Source organism: Pan paniscus, chromosome 14 (genome assembly GCF_029289425.2).
Source record: "Pan paniscus chromosome 14, NHGRI_mPanPan1-v2.0_pri, whole genome shotgun sequence".
NCBI lineage: Eukaryota > Metazoa > Chordata > Mammalia > Primates > Hominidae > Pan > Pan paniscus.
Window position 1 is genome coordinate 11,070,374 of NC_073263.2, and position 25,277 is coordinate 11,095,650.

Genomic DNA, 25,277 nt, shown 5'->3' on the forward strand with positions numbered 1-25,277 from the left:
TTATATAATTTTCATAAAATATCAAAAGTACACCAAATACATATTATATACTCTACATAAAATATCAAAAAGTACAGTAAATATATTTCATATATTGTAGATATAATATTAACTAAAAGTACAACAAATACATTTTACATACTGTAAATAAAATATAAAAAATTACAGTAAGTATATATTATCTACTGTACATAAAATATCAAAAAGTACACCAAATATGTGTTATATATACTGTAAATAAACTATTAAAATCTTCAGTAATTATATTTAATATACTGTTCATAAAATATCAATAATTACACCAAATGTATATTATACACTATAAATAAAATATCAAAAAGAACAGTAAATATATATTACACTCTATGTAAAATATCAAAAACTACACCAAATATATATTATATAATTTACATAAAATATCAAAAGTACACCAAATACATATTATATACTGTATATAAAATATCAAAAAGTTCAGTAAATATATTTCATATATTGTACATATAATATTAAATAAAACTACAACAAATACATTTTACAAACTGTAAATAAAATATAAAAAATTATAGTAAGTATATATTATCTACTGTACATAAAATATGAAAAAGTACACCAAACATGTGTTATATATACTGTAAATAAACTATCAAAATCTTCAGTAATTATATTTAATATACTGTTCATAAAATATCAAAAATTACACCAAATGTATATTATACACTCTAAATAAAATATCAAAAAGGACAGTAAATATATATTACACTGTATGTAAAATATCAAAAACTACACCAAATAAATATTATATAATTTACATAAAATATCAAAAGTACACCAAATATATATTATATACTGTACATAAAATATCAAAAAGTACAGTAAATATATTTCATATATTGTACATATAATAATAACAAAAAGTACACCAAATACATTTTACATACTGTAAACAAAGTATCAAAAATTACAGTAAGTATATATTATATACTGTACATAAAATATCAAAAAGTACACCAAATATGTGTTATATATACTGTAAATAAACTATCAATATCTTCAGTAATTATATTTAATATACTGTTCATAAAATATCAAAAATTACAACAAATGTATATTATACACTCTAAATAAAATATCAAAAAGACAGTAAATATATATTACACTCTATGTAAAATATCAAAAACTACACCAAATATATATTATATAATTTACATAAAATATCAAATGTACACGAAATATATATTATATACTGTACATAAAATATCACAAAGTACAGTAAATATATTTCATAGATTGTACATGTAATATTAACTAAAAGCACACCAAATACATTTTACATACTGTAAATAAAATATCAAAAATTACAGTAAGTATATATTATCTACTGTACATAAAATATCAAAAAGTACTACAAATATGTGTTATATATACTGTAAATAAACTATCAAAATCTTCAGTAATTTTATTTAACATACTGTACATAAAATATCAAAAATTACACCAAATGTATATTATACATTCTAAATAAAATATCAAAAATGACAGTAAATATATATTACACTCTATGTAAAATATCAAAAACTACACCAAATATATATTGTATAATTTACATAAAATATCAAAAGTACACCAAATATATATTATATACTGTACATAAAATATCAAAAAGTACAGTAAATATATTTCATATATTGTACATGTAATATTAACTAAAAGTACACCAAATACATTTTACATACTGTAAATAAAATATAAAAATTAGAGTAAGTATACATTATCTACTGTACGTTAAATATCAAAAAGTACAGTAAATATATTTCATATATTGTACATATAATATTAACTAAAAGTACACCAAATACATTTTACATACTGTAAATAAAATATAAAAAATTCCAGTAAGTATATATAATCTACTGTACATAAAATATCAAAAAGTACACCAAATAGGTGTTATATATACTGTAAATGAACTATCAAAATCTTCAGTAATTATATTTAATATACTGTTCATAAAATATCAAAAATTACACCAAATGTATATTATACACTCTAAATAAAATATCAAAAAGGACAGTAAATATATATTACACTCTATGTAAAATATCAAAAACTACACCAAATATATATTATTTAATTTACATAAAATATCAAAAGTACACCAAATATATATTATATACTGTACATAAAATATCAAAAAGTACAGTAAATATATTTCATATATTGTACATATAATATTAACTAAAAGTACACGAAATACATTTTACATACTGTAAATAAAATATCAAAAATTACAGTAAGTATATATTATCTACTGTACATAAAATATCAAAAAGTACACCAAATATGGGATATATATATACTGTAATAAACTATCAAAATCTTCAGTAATTATATTTCATATACTGTACATGAAATATCAAAAATAACACCAAATGTATATTATACACTCTAAATAAAATATCAAAAAGGACAGTAAATATATATTACTCTCTATGTAAAATATCAAAAACTACAACAAATATATATTATATAATTTACATAAAATATCAAAAGTACACCAAATATATATTATATACTGTACATAAAATATCAAAAAGTACAGTAAATATATTTCATATATTGTACATGTAATATTAACTAAAAGTACACCAAATACATTTTACATACTGTAAATAAAATATAAAAAATTACAGTAAGTATATATTATCTACTGTACATAGAATATCAAAAATTACAGTAAATATATTTCATATATTGTACATATAATATTAACTAAAAGTACACCAAATACATTTTACATACTGTAAATAAAATATAAAAAATTCCAGTAAGTATATATAATCTACTTTACATAAAATATCAAAAAGTACACCAAATAGGTGTTATATATACTGTAAATGAACTATCAAAATCTTCAGTAATTATATTTAATATACTGTTCATAAAATATCAAAAATTACACCAAATGTATATTATACACTCTAAATAAAATATCAAAAAGGACAGTAAATATATATTTCACTCTATGTAAAATATCAAAAACTACACCAAATATATATTATATAATTTACATAAAATATCAAAAGTACACCAAATACATATTATATACTGTATATAAGATATCAAAAAGTACAGTAAATATATTTCATATATTGTACATATAATATTAACTAAAAGTACAACAAATACATTTTACATACTGTAAATAAAATATAAAAAGTTACAGTAAGTATATATTATCTACTGTACATAAAATATGAAAAAGTACACCAAATATGTGTGATCTATACTGTAAATAAACTATCAAAATCTTCAGTAATTATATTTAATATACTGTTCATAAAATATCAAAAATTACACCAAATGTATATTATACACTCTAAATAAAATATCAAAAAGGACAGAAAATATGTATTACACTCTATGTAAAATATCAAAAACTACACCAAATATATATTATATAATTTACATAAAATATCAAAAGTACACCAAATATATATTGTATACTGTACATAAAATATCAAAAAGTACAGTAAATATATTTCATATATTGTGCATATAATATTTACTAAAAGTACACCAAATACATTTTACATACTGTAAATAAAATATGAAAAATTACACTAAGTATATATTATCTACTGTACATAAAATACCAAAAAGTACACCAAATATGTGTTATATATGCTGTAAATAAACTATCAAAATCTTCAGTAATTATATTTAATATACTGTTCATAAAATATCAAAAATTACACCAAATGTATATTATACACTCTAAATAAAATATCAAAAAGGACAGAAAATATATATTACACTCTATGTAAAATATCAAAAACTACACAAAATATATATTATATAATTTTCATAAAATATCAAAAGTACACCAAATACATATTATATACTGTACATAAAATATCAAAATGTACAGTAAATATATTTCATATATTGTACATATAATATTAACTAAAAGTACACCAAATACATTTTACATACTGTAAATAAAATATCAAAAATTACAGTAAGTATACATTATCTACTGTACATAAAATATCAAAAAGTACACCAAATATGGGATATATATATAGTGTAATAAACTATCAAAATCTTCAGTAATTATATTTAATATACTGTACATAAAATATCAAAAATTACACCAAATGTATATTATACACTCTAAATAAAATATCAAAAAGGACAGTAAATAAATATTACACTCTATGTAAAATATCAAAACTACACCAAATATATATTATATAATTTACATAAAATATCAAATGTACACCAAATATATATTGTATACTGTACATAAAATATCAAAAAGTACAGCAAATATATTGCATATATTGTGCATGTAATATTAACTAAAAGTACACCAAATACATTTTACATACTGTAAATAAAATATAAAAAATTCCAGTAAGTACATATAATCTACTGTACATAATATATCAAAAAGTACACCAAATAGGCGTTATATATACTGTAAATGAACTATCAAAATCTTCAGTAATTATATTTCATATAATGTTCATAAAATATCAAAAATTACACCAAATGTATATTATACACTCTAAATAAAATATCAAAAAGGACAGTAAATATATATTTCACTCTATGTAAAATATCAAAAACTACACCAAATATATATTATATAATTTACATAAAATATCAAAAGTACACCAAATATATATTATATACTGTACATAAAATATCAAAAATTACAGTAAATATATTTCATATATTGTACATATAACATTAACTAAAAGTACACCAAATACATTTTGCATACAGTAAATAAAATATCAAAAATTACAGTAAGTATATATTATCTACTGTACATAAAATATCAAAAAGAACACCAAATATGTGTTATATATACTGTAAATAAACTATCAAAATCTTCAGTAATTATATTTATTATACTGTACATAAAATATAAAAAATTACACCAAATGTATATTATACACTCTAAATAAAATATCAAAAATGACAGTAAATATATATTACACACTATGTAAATTATCAAAACTACACCAAATATATATTATTTAATTTACATAAAATATCAAAAGTACACCAAATATATATTATATACTGTACATAAAATATCAAAAAGTACAGTAAATATATTTCATATATTGTACATATAATATTAACTAAAAGTACACCAAATACATTTTACATACTGTAAATAAAATATCAAAAATTACAGTAAGTATATATTATCTACTGTACATAAAATATCAAAAAGTACACCAAATATGGGATATATATATACTGTAAATAAACTATCAAAATCTTCAGTAATTATATATAATATACTGTACATAAAATATCAAAAATTACACCAAATGTATATTATACACTCTAAATAAAATATCAAAAAGGACAGTAAATATATATTACACTCTATGTAAAATATCAAAAACTACACCAAATATATATTATATAATTTACATAAAATATCAAAAGTACACCAAATATATATTATGTACTGTACATTAAATATCAAAAAGTACAGTATATATATTTCATATATTGTACATATAATATTAACTAAAAGTACACCAAATACATTTTACATACTGTAAATAAAATATGAAAAATTACAGTAAGTCTATATTATCTACTGTACATAAAATATCAAAAAGTACACCAAATATGTGTTATATATACTGTAAATAAACTATCAATATCTTCAGTAATTATATTTAATATACTGTTCATAAAATATCAAATATTACACCAAATGTATATTATACACTCTAAATAAACTATCAAAAAGGACAGTAAATATATATTACACTGTATGTAAAATATCAAAAACTACACCAGATATATATTTTATAATTTATATAAAATATCAAAAGTACACCAAATATATATTATATACTGTACATAAAATATCAAAAAGTACAGTAAATATATTTTATATATTGTACATATAATATTAACTAAAAGTACACCAAATACATTTTACATACTGTAAATAAAATATCAAAAATTACAGTAAGTATATATTATCTACTGTACATAAAATATCAAAAAGTACACCAAATATGTGTTATATATACTGTAAGTAAACTATCAAAATCTTCAGTAATTATATTTAATATACTGTTCATAAAATATCAAATATTACAACAAATGTATATTATACACTCTAAATAAAATATCAAAAAGGACAGTAAATATATATTACACTCTATGTAAAATATCAAAATCTACACAAAATATATATTATATAATTTACATAAAATATCAAAAGTACACCAAATATATATTATATACTGTACATAAAATATCATAAAGTACAGTAAATATATTTCATATATTGTACATGTAATATTAACTAAAAGTACACCAAATACATTTTACATACTGTAAATAAAATATAAAAAATTACAGTAAGTATATATTATCTACTGTACATTAAATATCAAAAAGTACAGTAAATATATTTCATATATTGTACATATAATATTAACTAAAAGTACACCAAATACATTTTACATACTGTAAATAAAATATAAAAAATTCCAGTAAGTATATATAATCTACTGTACATAATATATCAAAAAGTACACCAAATAGGCGTTATATATACTGTAAATGAACTATCAAAATCTTCAGTAATTATATTTCATATAATGTTCATAAAATATCAAAAATTACACCAAATGTATATTATACACTCTAAATAAAATATCAAAAAGGACAGTAAATATATATTTCACTCTATGTAAAATATCAAAAACTACACCAAATATATATTATATAATTTACATAAAATATCAAAAGTACACCAAATATATATTATATACTGTACATAAAATATCAAAAATTACAGTAAATATATTTCATATATTGTACATATAACATTAACTAAAAGTACACCAAATACATTTTGCATACAGTAAATAAAATATCAAAAATTACAGTAAGTATATATTATCTACTGTACATAAAATATCAAAAAGAACACCAAATATGTGTTATATATACTGTAAATAAACTATCAAAATCTTCAGTAATTATATTTATTATACTGTACATAAAATATAAAAAATTACACCAAATGTATTTTATACAATCTAAATATATATCAAAAATGACAGTAAATATATATTACACTCTATGTAAATTATCAAAAACTACACCAAATATATATTATTTAATTTACATAAAATATCAAAAGTACACCAAATATATATTATATACTGTACATAAAATATCAAAAAGTACAGTAAATATATTTCATATATTGTACATATAATATTAACTAAAAGTACACCAAATACATTTTACATACTGTAAATAAAATATCAAAAATTACAGTAAGTATATATTATCTACTGTACATAAAATATCAAAAAGTACACCAAATATGGGATATATATATACTGTAAATAAACTATCAAAATCTTCAGTAATTATATATAATATACGGTACATAAAATATCAAAAATTACACCAAATGTATATTATACACTCTAAATAAAATATCAAAAAGGACAGTAAATATATATTACACTCTATGTAAAATATCAAAAACTACACCAAATATATATTATATAATTTACATAAAATATCAAAAGTACACCAAATATATATTATGTACTGTACATTAAATATCAAAAAGTACAGTATATATATTTCATATACTGTACATATAATATTAACTAAAAGTACACCAAATACATTTTACATACTGTAAATAAAATATGAAAAATTACAGTAAGTCTATATTATCTACTGTACATAAAATATCAAAAAGTACACCAAATATGTGTTATATATACTGTAAATACACTATCAAAAACTTCAGTAATTATATTTAATATACTCTACATAAAATATCAAAAATTACACCAAATGTATATTATACACTCTAAATAAAATATCAAAAAGGACAGTAAATATATATTACACTCTATGTAAAATATCAAAAACTACACGAAATATATATTGTATAATTTACATAAAATATCAAAAGTACACCAAATATATATTATATACTGTACCTAAAATATCAAAAAGTACAGTAAATGTATTTCATATATTGTACATATAATATTAACTAAAACTTCACCAAATACATTTTACATACTGTAAATAAAATATCAAAAATTACAGTAAGTATATATTATCTACTGTACATAAAATATCAAAAAGTACACCAAATATGTGTTATATATACTGTAAATAAACTATCAAAATCTTCAGTAATTATAGTTAATATACTGTACATAAAATATCAAAAATTACACCAAATGTATATTATACACTCTAAATAAAATATCAAAAAGGACAGTAAATATATATTACACTCTATGTAAAATATCAAAAACTGCACCAAATTTATATTCTATAATTTACATAAAATATCAAAAGTACACCAAATATATATTATATACTGTACATAAAATATCAAAAAGTACAGTAAATGTATTTCATATATTGTACATATAATATTAACTAAAAGTACACCAAATACATTTTACATACTGCAAATAAAATATCAAAAATTACAGTAAGTATATATTATCTACTGTACATAAAATATCAAAAAGTACACCAAATATGTGTTATATATACTGTAAATAAACTATCAAAATCTTCAGTAATTATATTTAATATACTGTACATTAAATATCAATAATTACACCAAATGTATATTATACATTCTAAATAAAATATAAAAAAGGACAGTAAATATATATTACACTCTATGTAAAATATCAAAAACTACACCAAATATATATTATATTATTTACATAAAATATCAAAATTACACCAAATATATATTATATACTGTACATAAAATATCAAAAAGTACAGTAAATATATTTCATATATTGTACATATAATATTAACTATAAGAACAACAAATACTTTTTACATACTGTAAATAAAATATCAAAAATTACAGTAAGTATATATTATCTTCCGTACATAAAATATCAAAAAGTACACCAAATATGTGTTATATATACTGTAAATAAACTATCAAAATCTTCAGTAATTATATTTAACATACTGTTCATAAAATATCAAAAATTACACCAAATGTATATTCTACAGTCTAAATAAAATATCAAAAATGACAGAAAATATATAATACACTCTATGTAAAATATCAAAAACTACACCAAATATATATTATATAATTTACATAAAATATCAAAGTACACCAAATATATATTATATACTGTACATAAAATATCAAAAAGTACAGTAAATATATTTCATATATTGTACATATAATATTAACTAAAAGTACACCAAATACATTTTATATACTGTAAATAAAATATCAAAAATTATAGTAAATGTATATTATCTACTGCACCTAAAATATCAAAAAGTACACCAAATATGTGTTATATATACTGTAAATAAACTATCAAAATCTTCAGTAATTACATTTAATATACTGTACATAAAATATCAAAAGTTACACCAAATGTATATTATACACTCAAAATAAAATATCAAAAATGACAGTAAATATATATTACACTCTATGTAAAATATCAAAAACTACACCAAATATATATTATATAATTTACATAAAATATGAAAAGAACACCAAATATATATTATATACTGTACATAAAATATCAAAAAGTACAGTAAATATATTTCATATATTGTACATATAATATTAACTAAAAGAACAACAAATACATTTTACAAACTGTAAATAAAATATCAAAAATTCCAGTAAGTATATATTATCTATCGTACATAAAATATCAAAAAGTACACCAAATATGTGTTATATATACTGTAAATAAACTATCAAAATCTTCAGTAATTATATTTAATATACTGTACATAAAATATCAAAAATTACACCAAATGTATATTATACACTCTAAATAAAATATCAAAAAGGACAGTAAATATATATTATACTCTATGTAAAATATCAAAAACTACACCAAATATATATTATATAATTTACATAAAATATCAAAAGTACACCAAATATATATTATATACTGTACATAAAATATCAAAAAGTACAGTAAATGTATTTCATATATTGTACATATAATATTAACTAAAACTTCACCAAATACATTTTACATACTGTAAATAAAATATCAAAAATTACAGTAAGTATATATTATCTACTGTACATAAAATATCAAAAAGTACACCAAATATGTGTTATATATACTGTAAATAAACTATCAAAATCTTCAGTAATTATATTTAATATACTGTACATAAAATATCAAAAATTACACCAAATGTATATTATACACTCTAAATAAAATATCAAAAAGGACAGTAAATATATATTACACTCTATGTAAAATATCAAAAACTACACCAAATTTATATTCTATAATTTACATAAAATATCAAAAGTACACCAAATATATATTATATACTGTACATAAAATATCAAAAAGTACAGTAAATGTATTTCATATATTGTACATATAATATTAACTAAAAGTACACCAAATACATTTTACATACTGCAAATAAAATATCAAAAATTACAGTAAGTATATATTATCTACTGTACATAAAATATCAAAAAGTACACCAAATATGTGTTATATATACTGTAAATAAACTATCAAAATCTTCAGTAATTATATTTAATATACTGTATATTAAATATCAATAATTACACCAAATGTATGTTATACATTCTAAATAAAATATAAAAAAGGACAGTAAATATATATTACACTCTATGTAAAATATCAAAAACTACACCAAATATATATTATATAATTTACATAAAATATCAAAGTACACCAAATATATATTATATACTGTACATAAAATATCAAAAAGTACAGTAAATATATTTCATATATTGTACATATAATATTAACTAAAAGTACACCAAATACATTTTATATACTGTAAATAAAATATCAAAAATTATAGTAAATGTATATTATCTACTGCACCTAAAATATCAAAAAGTACACCAAATATGTGTTATATATACTGTAAATAAACTATCAAAATCTTCAGTAATTACATTTAATATACTGTACATAAAATATCAAAAGTTACACCAAATGTATATTATACACTCAAAATAAAATATCAAAAATGACAGTAAATATATATTACACTCTATGTAAAATATCAAAAACTACACCAAATATATATTATATAATTTACATAAAATATGAAAAGAACACCAAATATATATTATATACTGTACATAAAATATCAAAAAGTACAGTAAATATATTTCATATATTGTACATATAATATTAACTAAAAGAACAACAAATACATTTTACAAACTGTAAATAAAATATCAAAAATTCCAGTAAGTATATATTATCTATCGTACATAAAATATCAAAAAGTACACCAAATATGTGTTATATATACTGTAAATAAACTATCAAAATCTTCAGTAATTATATTTAATATACTGTACATAAAATATCAAAAATTACACCAAATGTATATTATACACTCTAAATAAATTATCAAAAAGGACAGTAAATATATATTATACTCTATGTAAAATATCAAAAACTACACCAAATATATATTATATAATTTACATAAAATATCAAAAGTACACCAAATATATATTATATACTGTACATAAAATATCAAAAAGTACAGTAAATGTATTTCATATATTGTACATATAATATTAACTAAAACTTCACCAAATACATTTTACATACTGTAAATAAAATATCAAAAATTACAGTAAGTATATATTATCTACTGTACATAAAATATCAAAAAGTACACCAAATATGTGTTATATATACTGTAAATAAACTATCAAAATCTTCAGTAATTATATTTAATATACTGTACATAAAATATCAAAAATTACACCAAATGTATATTATACACTCTAAATAAAATATCAAAAAGGACAGTAAATATATATTACACACTATGTAAAATATCAAAAACTACACCAAATTTATATTCTATAATTTACATAAAATATCAAAAGTACACCAAATATATATTATATACTGTACATAAAATATCAAAAAGTACAGTAAATGTATTTCATATATTGTACATATAATATTAACTAAAAGTACACCAAATACATTTTACATACTGCAAATAAAATATCAAAAATTACAGTAAGTATATATTATCTACTGTACATAAAATATCAAAAAGTACACCAAATATGTGTTATATATACTGTAAATAAACTATCAAAATCTTCAGTAATTATATTTAATATACTGTATATTAAATGTCAATAATTACACCAAATGTATGTTATACATTCTAAATAAAATATAAAAAAGGACAGTAAATATATATTACACTCTATGTAAAATATCAAAAACTACACCAAATATATATTATATAATTTACATAAAATATCAAAGTACACCAAATATATATTATATACTGTACATAAAATATCAAAAAGTACAGTAAATATATTTCATATATTGTACATATAATATTAACTAAAAGTACACCAAATACATTTTATATACTGTAAATAAAATATCAAAAATTATAGTAAATGTATATTATCTACTGCACCTAAAATATCAAAAAGTACACCAAATATGTGTTATATATACTGTAAATAAACTATCAAAATCTTCAGTAATTACATTTAATATACTGTACATAAAATATCAAAAGTTACACCAAATGTATATTATACACTCAAAATAAAATATCAAAAATGACAGTAAATATATATTACACTCTATGTAAAATATCAAAAACTACACCAAATATATATTATATAATTTACATAAAATATGAAAAGAACACCAAATATATATTATATACTGTACATAAAATATCAAAAAGTACAGTAAATATATTTCATATATTGTACATATAATATTAACTAAAAGAACAACAAATACATTTTACAAACTGTAAATAAAATATCAAAAATTCCAGTAAGTATATATTATCTACCGTACATAAAATATCAAAAAGTACACCAAATATGTGTTATATATACTGTAAATAAACTATCAAAATCTTCAGTAATTATATTTAATATACTGTACATAAAATATCAAAAATTACACCAAATGTATATTATACACTCTAAATAAAATATCAAAAAGGACAGTAAATATATATTATACTCTATGTAAAATATCAAAAACTACACCAAATATATATTATATAATTTACATAAAATATCAAAAGTACACCAAATATATATTATATACTGTACATAAAATATCAAAAAGTACAGTAAATGTATTTCATATATTGTACATATAATATTAACTAAAACTTCACCAAATACATTTTACATACTGTAAATAAAATATCAAAAATTACAGTAAGTATATATTATCTACTGTACATAAAATATCAAAAAGTACACCAAATATGTGTTATATATACTGTAAATAAACTATCAAAATCTTCAGTAATTATATTTAATATACTGTACATAAAATATCAAAAATTACACCAAATGTATATTATACACTCTAAATAAAATATCAAAAAGGACAGTAAATATATATTACACTCTATGTAAAATATCAAAAACTACACCAAATTTATATTCTATAATTTACATAAAATATCAAAAGTACACCAAATATATATTATATACTGTACATAAAATATCAAAAAGTACAGTAAATGTATTTCATATATTGTACATATAATATTAACTAAAAGTACACCAAATACATTTTACATACTGCAAATAAAATATCAAAAATTACAGTAAGTATATATTATCTACTGTACATAAAATATCACAAAGTACACCAAATATGTGTTATATATACTGTAAATAAACTATCAAAATCTTCAGTAATTATATTTAATATACTGTACATTAAATATCAATAATTACACCAAATGTATGTTATACATTCTAAATAAAATATAAAAAAGGACAGTAAATATATATTACACTCTATGTAAAATATCAAAAACTACACCAAATATATATTATATAATTTACATAAAATATCAAAAGTACACCTAATATATATTATATACTGTACATAAAATATCAAAAAGTACAGTAAATATATTTCATATATTGTACATATAATATTAACTATAAGAACAACAAATACATTTTACATACTGTAAATAAAATATCAAAAATTACAGTAAGTATATATTATCTTCCGTACATAAAATATCAAAAAGTACACCGAATATGTGTTATATATACTGTAAATAAACTATCAAAATCTTCAGTAATTATATTTAATATACAGTACATAAAATATCAAAAATTACACCAAATGTATATTATACACTCTAAATAAAATATTAAAAAGGACAGTAAATATATATTATACTCTATGTAAAATATCAAAAACTACACCAAATATATATTATATAATTTACATAAAATATCAAAAGTACACCAAATATATATTATATACTGTACACAAAATATCAAAAAGTACAGTAAATATATTTCATATATTGTACATATAATATTAACTAAAAGTACACCAAATACATTTTATATACTGTAAATAAAATATCAAAAATTACAGTAAATATATAATATCTACTGTACATAAAATATCAAAAAGTACACCAAATATGTGTTATATATACTGTAAATAAACTATCAAAATCTTCAGTAATTATATTTAATATACTGTTCATAAAATATCAAAAATTACACCAAATGTATATTATACAGTCTAAATAAAATATCAAATATGACAGTAAATATATATTACACTCTTTGTAAAATATCAAAAACTACACCAAATATATATTATATAATTTACATAAAATATCAAAAGTACACAAAATATATATTATATACTGTACATAAATTATCAAAAAGTACAGTAAATATATTTCATATATTGTACACATAATATTAACTAAAAGTACACCAAATACATTTTATATACTGTAAATAAAATATCAAAAATTATAGTAAATGTATATTATCTACTGTACATAAAATATCAAAAAGTACACCAAATATGTGTTATATATACTGTAAATAAACTATCAAAATCTTCAGTAATTACATTTAATATACTGTACATAAAATATCAAAAGTTACACCAAATGTATATTATACACTCTAAATAAAATATCAAAAATGACAGTAAATATATATTACACTCTATGTAAAATATCAAAAACTACACCAAATATATATTATATAATTTAGATAAAATATGAAAAGAACACCAAATACATATTATATACTGTACATAAAATATCAAAAAGTACAGTAAATATATTTCATATATTGTACATATAATATTAACTAAAAGAACAACAAATACATTTTACATACTGTAAATAAAATATCAAAAATTCCAGTAAGTATATATTATCTACCGTACATAAAATATCAAAAAGTACACCAAATATGTGTTATATATACTGTAAATAAACTATCAAAACCTTCAGTAATTATATTTAATAAACTGTACATAAAATATCAAAAATTACACCAAATGTATATTATACACTCTAAATAAAATATCAAAAACGACAGTAAATATATATTACACTCTATGTAAAATATCAAAAACTGCACCAAATATATATTATATAATTTACATAAAATATCAAAAGTACACCAAATATATATTATATACTGTACATAAAATATCAAAAAGTACAGTAAATATATTTCATATATTGTACATATAATATTAACTAAAAGTACACCAAATACATTTTATATACTGTGAATAAAATATCAAAAATTACAGTAAATATATAATATCTACTGTACATAAAATATCAAAAAGTACACCAAATATGTGTTATATATACTGTAAATAAACTATCAAAACTTCAGTAATTATATTTAATATACTGTTCATAAAATATCAAAAATTACACCAAATGTATATTATACAGTCTAAATAAAATATCAAATATGACAGTAAATATATATTACACTCTTTGTAAAATATCAAAAACTACACCAAATATATATTATATAATTTACATAAAATATCAAAAGTACACCAAATATATATTATATACTGTACATAAAATATCAAAAAGTACAGTAAATATATTTCATATATTGTACATATAATATTAACTAAAAGTACACCACATACATTTTATATACTGTAAATAAAATATCAAAAATTATAGTAAATGTATATTATCTACTGTACATAAAATATCAAAAAGTACACCAAATATGTGTTATATATACTGTAAATAAACTATCAAAATCTTCAGTAATTACATTTAATATACTGTACATAAAATATCAAAAGTTACACCAAATGTATATTATTCACTCTAAATAAAATATCAAAAACGACAGTAAATATATATTACACTCTATGTAAAATATCAAAAACTGCACCAAATATATATTATATAATTTATATAAAATATCAAAAGTACACCAAATATATATTATATACTGTACCTAAAATATCAAAAAGTACAGTAAATATATTTCATATATTGTACATATAATATTAACTAAAACTCCACCAAATACATTTTATATACTGTAAATAAAATATCAAAAATTACAGTAAGTATATATTATCTACTGTACATAAAATATCAAAAAGTACACCAAATATGTGTTATATATACTGTAAATAAACTATCAAAATCTTCAGTAATTATATTTAATATACTGTACATAAAATATCAATAATTACACCAAATGTATATTATACATTCTAAATAAAATATCAAAAATGACAGTAAATATATATTACACTGTATGTAAAATATCAATAACTACACCAAATATATATTATATAATTTACATAAAATATCAAAAGAACACCAAATATATATTATATACTGTACATAAAATATCAAAAATGTACAGTAAATATATTTCATATATTGTACATATAATATTAACTAAAAGAACAACAAATACATTTTACATAGTGTAAATAAAATATCAAAAATTCCAGTAAGTATATATTCTCTACCGTACATAAAATATCAAAAAGTACACCAAATATGTGTTATATATACTGTAAATAAACTATCAAAATCTTCAGTAATTATATTTAATATACTGTACATAAAATATCAAAAATTACACCAGATGTATATTATACACTCTAAATAAAATATCAAAAAGGACAGTAAATATATATTATACTCTATGTAAAATATCAAAAACTACACCAAATATATATTATATAATTTACATAAAATATCAAAAGTACACCAAATATATAATATATACTGTACATAAAATATCAAAAAGTACAGTAAATATATTTCATATATTGTACATATAATATTAACTAAAACTACACCAAATACATTTTATATACTGTAAATAAAGTATCAAAAATTACAGTAAGTATATATTATCTACTGTATATAAAATATCAAAAAGTACACCAAATATGTGTTATATATACTGTAAATAAACTATCAAAATCTTCAGTAATTATATTTAATATACTGTACATAAAATATCAATAATTACACCAAATGTATTTTATACATTCTAAATAAAATATCAAAAATGACAGTAAATATATATTACACTCGATGTAAAACATCAAAAACTACACCTAGTATATATTATATAATTTACATAAAATATCAAAAGAACACCAAATATATATTATGTACTGTACATAAAATATCAAAAAGTTCAGTAAATATATTTCATATATTGTACGTATAATATTAACTAAAAGAACAACAAATACATTTTACATACTGTAAGTAAAATATCAAAAATTCCAGTAAGTATATATTATCTACCGTACATAAAATATCAAAATGTACACCAAATATGTGTTATATATACTGTAAATAAACTATCAAAATCTTCAGTAATTATATTTAATATACTGTACATAAAATATAAAAAATTACACCAAATATATATTATACACTCTAAATAAAATATCAAAAAGGACAGTAAATATATATTATACTCTATGTAAAATATCAAAAACTACACCAAATATATATTATATAATTTACATAAAATATCAAAAGTACACCAAATATATATTATATACTGTACATAAAATATCAAAAAGTACAGTAAATATATTTCCTATATTGTACATATAATATTAACTAAAAGTACACCAAATACATTTTATATACTGTAAATAAAATATCAAAAATTACAGTAAGTATATATTATCTACTGTACATAAAATATCAAAAAGTACACCAAATATGTGTTATATATACTGTAAATAAACTATTAAAACCTTCAGTAATTATATTTAATATACTGTTCATAAAATATCAATAATTACACCAAATGTATATTATACACTATAAATAAAATATCAAAAAGAACAGTAAATATATATTACACTCTATGTAAAATATCAAAAACTACACCAAATATATATTATATAATTTACATAAAATATCAAAAGTACACCAAATACATATTATATACTGTATATAATATATCAAAAAGTACAGTAAATATATTTCATATATTGTACATATAATATTAAATAAAACTACAACAAATACATTTTACAAACTGTAAATAAAATATAAAAAATTATAGTAAGTATATATTATCTACTGTACATAAAATATGAAAAAGTACACCAAACATGTGTTATATATACTGTAAATAAACTATCAAAATCTTCAGTAATTATATTTAATATACTGTTCATAAAATATCAAAAATTACACCAAATGTATATTATACACTCTAAATAAAATATCAAAAAGGACAGTAAATATATATTACACTGTATGTAAAATATCAAAAACTACACCAAATATATATTATATAATTTACATAAAATATCAAAAGTACACCAAATATATATTATATACTGTACATAAAATATCAAAAAGTTCAGTAAATATATTTCATATATTGTACATATAATAATAACTAAAAGTACACCAAATACATTTTACATACTGTAAACAAAGTATCAAAAATTACAGTAAGTATATATTATCTACTGTACATAAAATATCAAAAAGTACACCAAATATGTGTTATATATACTGTAAATAAACTATCAAAATCTTCAATAATTATATTTAATATACTGTTCATAAAATATCAAAAATTACAACAAATGTATATTATACACTCTAAATAAAATATCAAAAAGACAGTAAATATATATTACACTCTATGTAAAATATCAAAAACTACACCAAATATATATTATATAATTTACATAAAATATCAAATGTACACGAAATATATATTATATACTGTACATAAAATATCAAAAAGTACAGTAAATATATTTCATAGATTGTACATGTAATATTAACTAAAAGCACACCAAATACATTTTACATACTGTAAATAAAATATCAAAAATTACAGTAAGTATATATTATCTACTGTACATAAAATATCAAAAAGTACTACAAATATGTGTTATACATACTGTAAATAAACTATCAAAATCTTCAGTAATTTTATTTAACATACTGTACATAAAATATCAAAAATTACACCAAATGTATATTATACATTCTAAATAAAATATCAAAAATGACAGTAAATATATATTACACTCTATGTAAAATATCAAAAACTACACCAAATATATATTGTATAATTTACATAAAATATCAAAAGTACACCAAATATATATTATATACTGTACATAAAATATCAAAAAGTACAGTAAATATATTTCATATATTGTACATGTAATATTAACTAAAAGTACACCAAATACATTTTACATACTGTAAATAAAATATAAAAATTACAGTAAATATATATTATCTACTGTACATAGAATATCAAAAATTACAGTAAATATATTTCATATATTGTACATATAATATTAACTAAAAGTACACCAAATACATTTTACATACTGTAAATAAAATATAAAATTTACAGTAAGTATATATTATCTACTGTACATAAAATATCAAAAAGTACACCAAATAGGCGTTATATATACTGTAAATGAACTATCAAAATCTTCAGTAATTATATTTCATATAATGTTCATAAAATATCAAAAATTACACCAAATGTATATTATACACTCTAAATAAAATATCAAAAAGGACAGTAAATATATATTTCACTCTATGTAAAATATCAAAAACTACACCAAATATATATTATATAATTTACATAAAATATCAAAAGTACACCAAATATATATTATATACTGTACATAAAATATCAAAAAGTACAGTAAATATATTTCATATATTGTACATATAACATTAACTAAAAGTACACCAAATACATTTTGCATACAGTAAATAAAATATCAAAAATTACAGTAAGTATATATTATCTACTGTACATAAAATATCAAAAAGAACACCAAATATGTGTTATATATACTGTAAATAAACTATCAAAATCTTCAGTAATTATATTTATTATACTGTACATAAAATATAAAAAATTACACCAAATGTATATTATACACTCTAAATAAAATATCAAAAATGACAGTAAATATATATTACACTCTATGTAAATTATCAAAACTACACCAAATATATATTATTTAATTTACATAAAATATCAAAAGTACACCAAATATATATTATATACTGTACATAAAATATCAAAAAGTACAGTAAATATATTTCATATATTGTACATATAATATTAACTAAAAGTACACCAAATACATTTTACATACTGTAAATAAAATATCAAAAATTACAGTAAGTATATATTATCTACTGTACATAAAATATCAAAAAGTACACCAAATATGGGATATATATATACTGTAAATAAACTATCAAAATCTTCAGTAATTATATATAATATACTGTACATAAAATATCAATAATTACACCAAATGTATATTATACACTCTAAATAAAATATCAAAAAGGACAGTAAATATATATTACACTCTATGTAAAATATCAAAAACTACACAAAATATATATTATATAATTTACATAAAATATCAAAAGTACACCAAATATATATTATATACTGTACATAAAATATCAAAAACTACAGTAAATATATTTCATATATTGTACATATAATACTAGCTAAAACTACACCAAATACATTTTACATACTGTAAATAAAATATCTAAAATTACAGTAAGTATATATTATCTACTGTACATAAAATATCAAAAAGTAAGCCAAATATGTGTTATATATACTGTAAATAAACTATCAAAATCTTCAGTAATTATATTTAATATACTGCACATAAAATATCAAAAATTACACCAAATGTATATTATACACTCTAAATAAAATATCAAAAAGGACAGTAAATATATATTACACTCATTGTAAAATATGAAAAACTACACCAAATATATATTATATAATTTATATAAAATATCAAAAGTACACCAAATATATATTATAAACTGTACATAAAATATCAAAAAGTACAGTAAATATATTTCATATATTGTACATATAATATTAACTAAAACTACACCAAATACATTTTACATACTGTAAATAAAATATCAAAAATTACAGTAAGTGTATATTATCTACTGTACATAAAATATCAGAAAGTACACCAAATATGTGTTATATATACTGTAAATAAACTATCAAAACCTTCAGTAATTATATTTAATATACTGTACATAAAATATCAAAAATTACACCAAATGTATATTATACACTGTAAATAAAATATCAAAAAGCACAGTAAATATATATTACACTCTATGTAAAATATCAAAAACTACACCAAATATATATTATATAATTTACATAAAATATCAAAAGTACACCAAATATATATTATATACTGTACATAAAATATCAAAAAGTACAGTAAATGTATTTCATATATTGTACATATTATATTAACTAAAACTACACCAAATACATTTTATATACTGTAAATAAAATATCAAAAATTACAGTAAGTATATATTGTCTACTGTACATAAAATATCAAAAAGTACACCAAATATGTGTTATATATACTGTAAATAAAGTATCAATGTCTTCAGTAATTATATTTAATATACTGTACATAAAATATCAAAAATTACAACACATGTATATTATACACTCTAAATAAAATATCAAAAAGGACAGTAAATATATATTACACTCTATGTAAAATATCAAAAACTACACCGTATATATTATATAATTTACATAAAATATCAAAAGTACACCAAGTATATATTATATACTGTACATAAAATATCAAAAAGTACAGTAAATATATTTCATATTTTGTACATATACTATTAACTAAAAGTACACCAAATACATTTTACATACTGTGAATAAAATATCAAAAATTCGGTATGTATATATTATCTACTGTACATAAAATATCAAAAAGTACACCAAATATGTGTTATTTATACTGTTAATAAACCATCAAAATCTTCAGTAATTATATTTAATATACTGTACATAAAATATCAAAAATTACATCAAATGTATATTATACACTCTAAATAAAATATCAAAAAGGACTGTAAATATATATTACACTCTATGTATAATATCAAAAACTACACCAAATATATATTATATAATTTACATAAAATATCAAAGTACACCAAATATATATTACATACTGTACATAAAATATCAAACGTACACCAAATATATATTATATACTGTACATAAAATATCAAAAAGTACAGTAAATATATTTCATATTTTGTACATATACTATTAACTAAAACTACACCAAATACATTTTACATACTGTAAATAAAATATCAAAATTACAGTAAGTATATATTATCTACTGAACATAAAATATCAAAAAGTACTCCAAATATGTGTTATATATACTGTAAATAAACTATCAAAATCTTCAGTAATTATATTTAATATACTGTACATAAAATATCAAAAATTACACCAAATGTATATTATACACTCTAAATAAAATATCAAAAAGGACAGTAAATATATATTACACTCTATGTAAAATATCAAAAACTACACAAAATATATATTTTATAATTTACATAAAATATCAAAAGTACACCAAATATATATTATATACTTTACATAAAATATCAAAAAGTACAGTAAATATATTTCATATATTGTACATATAATATTAACTAAAACAACACCAAATACATTTTACATACTGTAAATAAAATATAAAAAATTCCAGTAAGTATATATAATCTACTGTACATAAAATATCAAAAAGTACACCAAATAGGTGTTATATATACTGTAAATGAACTATCAAAATCTTCAGTAATTATATTTAATATACTGTTCATAAAATATCAAAAATTACACCAAATGTATATTATACACTCTAAATAAAATATCAAAAAGGACAGTAAATATATATTTCACTCTATGTAAAATATCAAAAACTACACCAAATATATATTATATAATTTACATAAAATATCAAAAGTACACCAAATACATATTATATACTGTATATAAGATATCAAAAAGTACAGTAAATATATTTCATATATTGTACATATAATATTAACTAAAAGTACAACAAATACATTTTACCTACTGTAAATAAAATATAAAAAATTACAGTAAGTATATATTATCTACTGTACATAAAATATGAAAAAGTACACCAAATATGTGTTATCTATACTGTAAATAAACTACCAAAATCTTCAGTAATTATATTTAATATACTGTTCATAAAATATCAAAAATTACACCAAATGTATATTATACACTCTAAATAAAATATCAAAAAGGACAGAAAATATGTATTACACTCTATGTAAAATATCAAAAACTACACCATATATATTATATAATTTACATAAAATATCAAAAGTACACCAAATATATATTGTATACTGTACATAAAATATCAAAAAGTACAGTAAATATATTTCATATATTGTGCATATAATATTTACTAAAAGTACACCAAACACATTTTACATACTGTAAATAAAATATGAAAAATTACACTAAGTATATATTATCTACTGTACATAAAATACCAAAAAGTACACCAAATATGTGTTATATATGCTGTAAATAAACTATCAAAATCTTCAGTAATTATATTTAATATACTGTTCATAAAATATCAAAAATTACACCAAATGTATATTATACACTCTAAATAAAATATCAAAAAGGACAGAAAATATATATTACACTCTATGTAAAATATCAAAAACTACACAAAATATATATTATATAATTTTCATAAAATATCAAAAGTACACCAAATACATATTATATACTGTACATAAAATATCAAAAAGTACAGTAAATATATTTCATATATTGTACATATAATATTAACTAAAAGTACACCAAATACATTTTACATACTGTAAATAAAATATCAAAAATTACAGTAAGTATATATTATCTACTGTACATAAAATATCAAAAAGTACACCAAATATGGGATATATATATAGTGTAATAAACTATCAAAATCTTCAGTAATTATATTTAATATACTGTACATAAAATATCAAAAATTACACCAAATGTATATTATACACTCTAAATAAAATATCAAAAAGGACAGTAAATATATATTACACTCTATGTAAAATATCAAAACTACACCAAATATATATTATATAATTTACATAAAATATCAAAAGTACACCAAATATATATTATATACTGTACATAAAATATCAAAAAGTACAGCAAATATATTGCATATATTGTACATGTAATATTAATTAAAAGTACACCAAATACATTTTACATACTGTAAATAAAATATAAAAAATTACAGTAAGTATATATTATCTACTGTACATTAAATATCAAAAAGTACAGTAAATATATTTCATATATTGTACATATAATATTAACTAAAAATACACCAAATACATTTTACATACTGTAAATAAAATATAAAAAATTCCAGTAAGTACATATAATCTACTGTACATAATATATCAAAAAGTACACCAAATAGGCGTTATATATACTGTAAATGAACTATCAAAATCTTCAGTAATTATATTTCATATAATGTTCATAAAATATCAAAAATTACACCAAATGTATATTATACACTCTAAATAAAATATCAAAAAGGACAGTAAATATATATTTCACTCTATGTAAAATATCAAAAACTACACCAAATATATATTATATAATTTACATAAAATATCAAAAGTACACCAAATATATATTATATACTGTACATAAAATATCAAAAAGTACAGTAAATATATTTCATATATTGTACATATAACATTAACTAAAAGTACACCAAATACATTTTGCATACAGTAAATAAAATATCAAAAATTACAGTAAGTATATATTATCTACTGTACATAAAATATCAAAAAGAACACCAAATATGTGTTATATATACTGTAAATAAACTATCAAAATCTTCAGTAATTATATTTATTATACTGTACATAAAATATAA